The sequence below is a fragment of the Manis pentadactyla genome, chromosome 17, assembly GCF_030020395.1.
Source record: "Manis pentadactyla isolate mManPen7 chromosome 17, mManPen7.hap1, whole genome shotgun sequence".
NCBI lineage: Eukaryota > Metazoa > Chordata > Mammalia > Pholidota > Manidae > Manis > Manis pentadactyla.
Genome location: NC_080035.1, coordinates 11,034,324 through 11,040,663, shown reverse-complemented (window position 1 = coordinate 11,040,663; position 6,340 = coordinate 11,034,324). Strand labels below are relative to the sequence as shown.

The window sequence follows — 6,340 nt, the reverse complement described above, 5'->3', positions numbered from 1 at the left end:
AAACACACCAAACAGAGGTAAATCGTGACTGGCCCAGGAGCCCTTGGGTTTGGAACCCTGTGGTCTCAGGCGCCCCAAGGCAGGTCACTCTGCCCCCACTCCCCAGGGCATCAGAACTGGCAAGCAGCCCCTCTGCCCCTGCACAGCATACGCCCCGGTCCCCTGCCTCCTCTCAGTGTCCCTGGGTTGAGTGTCCAATTTGAACTCTAAGAGGACAAAGTGCTTGTCCCCTGACTGTGTAAACTTACCCTTCAGAATGCCCCCCAGTCATCTGGGATCTGAGGCCTCTTCGTCCCTTCTCTTAAAACGTCTACTCTGATTTTCTTGCCCTTTGAAGTCCAGCTTAAACCTGGGACACAGTCAGAGCCCTGAGAACAGACAGAGGAGACGCCTTGTCATAGTCACTCCTTGAAAGGCAGGCGGTTTCAGCCACACCCTGAAGTCTCACCTGCTTTGAGGTACACGGCGGTGACACACAGACGGGTATGTGACACCTGGAGGTCCCCCCGGGTTGGTGCCCTGCCTGCAGAGACACACAAGGTGTGGACATCACTGGACCGGTGAGACCCTCGCCTCAGTAACAAGGAGTCTGGGCATGGTTGTCTTTGGGTGTGATGGTTGGTTTCTCATACCATGAACCAGGTTGATATGAGCACTTGTTCCAGATCTTTTCCTTTTTTTTATGATGAATAAACCTTATTTTGAAAACAACTATTTCCTGCCTTGCATCCTCAGCTGAAATGTGTGCACAACTCTTATTTATCAAAGTAGAGGCTCCACCTACACAGAATCTACTTTTGGGCCTGAAGAGGGTGGTAACACCACAGCTCATGAAGACTGACTTGCCAAGTTACTTTAAATTGGGTTGAATAGCAATTCTAGCATGCAGGCTGAACCCTGGGACTCACCTCAGAGCTTGGGTTGGTGAAAAATAGCATACAGTTGAGTGCAAACAATGGTCAGCCTAGCAGGCTGTCTTTTTAAGCACCTTTCTCGAGGCCGTGACAAAGGAAATTTCGAAGCTCTGTCAGTGGAACCTGCGGGAGCGTCATCTGGTTGTCCTGGCACTCGGCACTGTCCCTTCGCTGTCCGGCCGCTGTGCCGTGGGGGGCCTCTCTGTGTGCGCGCACTAGGTGAAATCTCAACCTGGATGGGGGAGGTTCTTCACTCTGATCTAGAAAGAATTCATGAACAGGTCAGAGGAGTACAGGTAAGGAAGGAATTCATGAAAGCAGTACTAGCAGGGAATGTCAGCAGGAGCAGGCAGCAGAGAGCAAGGAAGAGCAGAGGGGAAAGGGAAGCGCACTGACTCCCGCTCGCTCGGCACGGGCCGATCCCTCGCCAGCTCCTGAAGCCAGGGCCACCTGGCGTCCAGTGTCTGCTTGGATCTGCATGGCGTGGGAACTGAGCCCCACCACCCCAGGATTTGGGGGAGCTGCAGAGCACTGGACGGAATGAGTTTATATTCTGAGAACTTCTGCATCCCTACTGGTCTGGAATCAAACAAGGAGAGAGAGAAGGATTGTGTTAAGACTAGAAAGCTGACAGAAATAGCAAAATGACAAAGTCATTTACCACCGGAGTGGAGGTTGGAGAGTTCTTGTCTTTACTGTGGGAAAGAGTTCAGAGACAAGTGCAGTCTTGTTTCTTATGCAACAAGAAAGTTTATTTGATATAAGACTGAACACACAAAGAAGGAGTGCGGGCAACCTTAGAGGAGGTGCATTATGGGTTTGGGGTTTTATAGGGCCTTTGGGGTAGGTGTTAGCATTAGGCATGATGTACACAGGTGATTCATAATTCTTTTGAAGTTCTGTCCTAAGAATAGAGTTATTTAGGTGACTGTGTTGGTCCGGATCTCGTCATTCTTCATCCACATAGGTTCATTTACACTTCGAGGTCTCTCATTCCAGTTACATAGTTACTTAACTGATTAAGGAGCTGAAAGAAGAGGAAGAACAGCATAGAGATTAAGATAAAGAATAAACTGGGCCTTTTTTGCTGGCTAAGTAGATTTTACAATGTCATGACCCTTATCCCACTTCCCTGCTCTATCTCACCTTCACTTGGCTGTAGAGAGACTTAATAATGGATGAAAAAAACAGCTCATTCCTCTCAAGTGGAGGAGAAAGGGAGGGAGGGAGGGGGTGATGTGCTGGGCTCCAACATTAACAAAGACTGTAAGGCTTTGGCTACTTGTGTAAAGGGAAGTCTGGGCTCAGAAAATTACTGTTAAGCTCAGGCCCCATTGTTCAGAATTTGAAAAAAATTAGAAGGACCTAAGGAAATCAGACTGAGGAAATATTCAAATTAATGATCATTGAAGACATAACTCCTATTGAACTATTTCAGTTTACCGTGTATAAAAAACGTGAGCCACACCTGTTCTCAGAAAAATAATTTGATATCACTTAAAACTTGCTGTACAGATGAAGGAGTTTGAATGGAAGTAGATAGGCTCTGGGGCCGGAACACTGGATCCAATTTCAGCTCTTTGGGGACAGCCTCCATTTTCATTTCTTTTTCCTTACAAAGCATACAAGCAAAATGTGTACTCACACTGTTTATTCTAAGGATAAAATACTATAATCTGTAAAATAATATGCAAGTATTAATTATTTTATTAGTGTAAGCCCTTTGAGGTGCAGATAACAGAAACTCAAACTGGCTTAAATGAAAAATAGAATGAATCTGCCCCATGGACCCTAATATAAGGAATAAAAAAGCAATGGCATAAATGATACAGTTTATAGGTCCAGTTCTTAAAACACTCATTCTGCAACATTACAATTTATTGAAGGCTTATCAGTAAGGAACTAAGCTCTCCAGAACACCTGATTCTAGACAAGTACTGAGACTACAAAGCCTACGGGACTGGTTAACATGTCCCCTGCGTTGTCTTTCTCAAATCTCCATGCTTCGCCTGTCCTCAGTGGTGTCACTCTGCTAGCAAACATGCTCAAGGGGGCTCATGAGAATTCTTGCTGATATTTGAATTTTACTTCTTCAAGAAATGGTGCTGGATACACGGTGTGGAGGGGATCATGGGCAAGGCAGTGTAGCACAGAGAAGGCAAGTAGTGACTCTGTGGCATCTCACTACACTGATGGGCAGTGACTGCAATGGGATGTGGGGGGGATTCAATAACATGGGTGAATGTAGTAACCACATTGTTTTTCATTTGAAACTTTCATAAGGCTGTATATCAATAATAACTTAATAAAACAAATAAACAGATAAACGCTGGGGGAAAAAAATGTTGCTAGAGTAACAGGTTGTAGGGAGATGTGAGGATTATAACTATGAAGCGGTGGCACTGCTAAGATTCATACGCCCTTGGGAAGAATTTCTGTGATGGAAACTGTTCTTGGAGCTCAGGCTGCCTGGTCTGATGGGTCAGCAGGGGCGCAGGAGCAAATACATGGAGTGGGCAGACATCATGCCGCCATTTATGAAGGCCATGTGTATTGCTCCTCCCACCAAGTTGGAATTTGGAATTAGTGTTTGACCCTTTATCTAGCACCATGCTTGACACACAAAAGACATTGAATAAATACTTGTTAAATCAACAAACTGATAAATAACGAAGTTGAGAACTAAGATGGAAATGGAAAAGAAGAGTAGAACAAAGATATTCTGAAGAAAGATACAACCAGAGTTAATGAGTCTATGTGGAGGATGAAGGAGAAGAATGATCCAGAAGGAAATAAAAATGTTTTTCAACTTCAAGGCACTAAAGTTGAAGATGCGGAACTATAGACTTGGGGTCTGGAGTTAGCAGTCAGTGAGAGACATGGAGGTGACAGTTCTTGGAACTGGGAGAGATAAGCCAGAGGGTAACAGATGGAAAAGGTTGGCATCTCTGTCTCATACTGTATTTATCTCCTTTGCCACCTTAACCTCTGAGCCAAAAGGAAAAAAGAGGAGAAGGGTTTCTGCTCAGCCCTGAAACCCTGCACAAAAATTTTGCTTACAGTTTGAGATTTCTGCAAATAGTTCCTTACCTGAAGCTTGCCTTCTCCAGAGAATAGGGATGTATGAAAATAGTGAGTGCCTTGGCAAAGAGTTCTCGGGACACTGTGACCAGACCTAGGTCACTGAGAGTCAGCTAAGCAAGGAAACAGTTTCCCAGCTCTCCTCGAACCTTCCTTGGTGCCCAAATGTCTGTACCCTTCAGTCACCCCTAACCTGCTCCCCGTTCTGCTTCCCCTTCCCCTAGCATAAAATCAACCGAGTTAAGGTGGTGCTTTAGGACATTAGTCTGTCATCTTCTTGCTCTGCTGGATGTCTGAATAAAGTCACTTTCCTTGCCCCAACACCTTGTCTCTTGACTTACTGGCGTGTCTTGGTGAGTAGCACGAGCTTGGTCTCACTAACAAGGTGTGAGACTGGAAGAGTTAGTTTAGCAGTAACGTGAACCCATCAGATAAGGTAGTGGTGGCTGGTAGTGTAGCATTGTCTGAGGATAAAAAGAGCATAATACTTGGAACACACAGTAGGGCTTCACAAGTGATAGGCACTGGTATTAGCTAAGTGGTAACTATGATTATGATTAGATGCTTAGTGCATGGGAGCTGACTTACTGTCATCCGCTGCCAGCTCAACACGCCACCAAGGTCTCTCTGGACACTGCCACCGAGCCGCGGCTGCTGGTGATGATGCTCCTGGACTTGAATGAGCTCCTGGTGGAAGGGGGTCGGGTAGGCCTGGGTCCCACAGTGCTGATGGCCTCCTCCAGACGTACTGGTCCCGGGGTCCTCTCCGTCTCCTGCTCACTGACCACAGTGCCCGCTGTCAGCCTCTCCGCCGATTCTCTCCGGCTCACCCGTCAGCCCTCCCGGCTGTCTAAGCTGCCTGGGTGCTTCCCTGACTCTCTCCTTCACTCCCTGGAGAAGCTGGTCACAAAAGTAAGAAGCCTCACAATCTTTATTTTACTAGCTGGGTTTTTTTCAACAGCTTCATAGGATTTATGATATGAATGTACCATAGAATTTATTTAAATGTTCCACTACTAATACACTTTTTGGGTGCTCCCAGGCTTGGATTTTGTTGTTCTGCTTACTTTATGAACAGTGGTGCCCTAAATATCCTTACCTATAGAGCTTCGTGCTCTGTGGGGCAGCACCCATTTCAAAAGGCACTGTCTTTGAGGAAGGGCCGGTGGCTTTCTGAGCACCAGGCAGTCACAGCCATGATGTGTCCAGACCTGACCTCCGTCCTGATTCCACTCATACTTCAGGAGCTAATGTGTGAACAGTTTGCAAAACTGCTGTGAAAATTCGTAAGGAGCCAGGTTTCTATAACCACTAGTTTACCAGCCTCCACCCACCCTTGTTTACCCACCAAATGTCCATGCAGTGAACATTCACTGCCTTTAAAGAAATTTTTCTGATAACTGCACAGGTTTATTTGTACCTAGTCACGGTCAGATTTTTACTTTTTAAATTTTCTTCTCAGAGTTTAAATGTGCTCAGAGTGCCCCTGCTTCCGGCTGCCTGTCCGGATCCTTAGTTTGCTTCAGACTCTTGCTGTAGAATCAATGCCTGCATGAAGGAATCGGCTTCTCCTTGTCTCAGCCCGCTGAGTCATGAGCACTTCACTCCTTATAAACATCGTGCCTCGATGCAGACGTAAATACTGACCCGGAAGCACCCCGCGCGGCCGGAGGTCAAGGGGCACAGCGCCCTCTGAGGGAGAGCAGCGTCCCCGCGCCGGACGGTCCCACCTCCCCGGTCTGTTTCTCCAGACCGGGACTTCAGTCTACAGCTTTTTCTGTTTTCCTGGAGTTTAAAATGGCCTTTTTTCTTCCCCTCTGTATCTTTACCATACCAAGTTTTTTCAAAATCTCAATAATGCTAATAGTTACGTAGAGTTCCTCTCTTCCATCCAGAAACTTCAGTCGTCTTTCCCCAGCCTGGGTCACGCATCCGTCGTCTTGGGAGTTCTCTTACTTCTCCCTGTCTGTTCTCCTCCCTCATCTCTGAGGATTGCACCCCCGAGTAACTCCCCAAGAAAACTAGAGGGAGTAAGTGTTCTCAGACTGAAATGGCTGAACGTGTCTTTGATAATTGGGCCAGGGAAGTAGTTCTGGGTTGAAATCATTTTCGGCAGAAAAGTGAAGCCTTAGGCCGTTTTATTTTGGCATCCAGCGTCCCTGGAGGGGCTGCGTCTCCCTTCCGGCAGGTGCAATGCTGAGAGGCGGGTGTGCGGCGGTTAAGGGCGCTGCAGGCTCCGGAGCTGGGGACCGTGCGTCCTCGGCCCTGGCTCCTGACTGGTGGCTGCCGTGTGACCGCGATTTCCTCGTCTGTGAAATGGGAATGATAACAACACCCACCCGCAG

At 47.1% G+C, this 6,340-nt stretch overlaps 1 long non-coding RNA gene across 1 annotated transcript; it reads right to left on the bottom strand.

The window, feature by feature from the left end:
• Nucleotides 1-1,687: 1,687 nt before the first annotated feature.
• On the bottom strand, nucleotides 1,688-5,570 carry LOC130681441 (uncharacterized). The gene is made up of 3 exons (XR_008994599.1): nucleotides 5,402-5,570; nucleotides 4,584-4,759; nucleotides 1,688-1,941 (listed from the first exon to the last, which is right to left on the bottom strand). It is a non-coding gene; the product is annotated as an uncharacterized LOC130681441 (long non-coding RNA).
• Nucleotides 5,571-6,340: the final 770 nt, after the last annotated feature.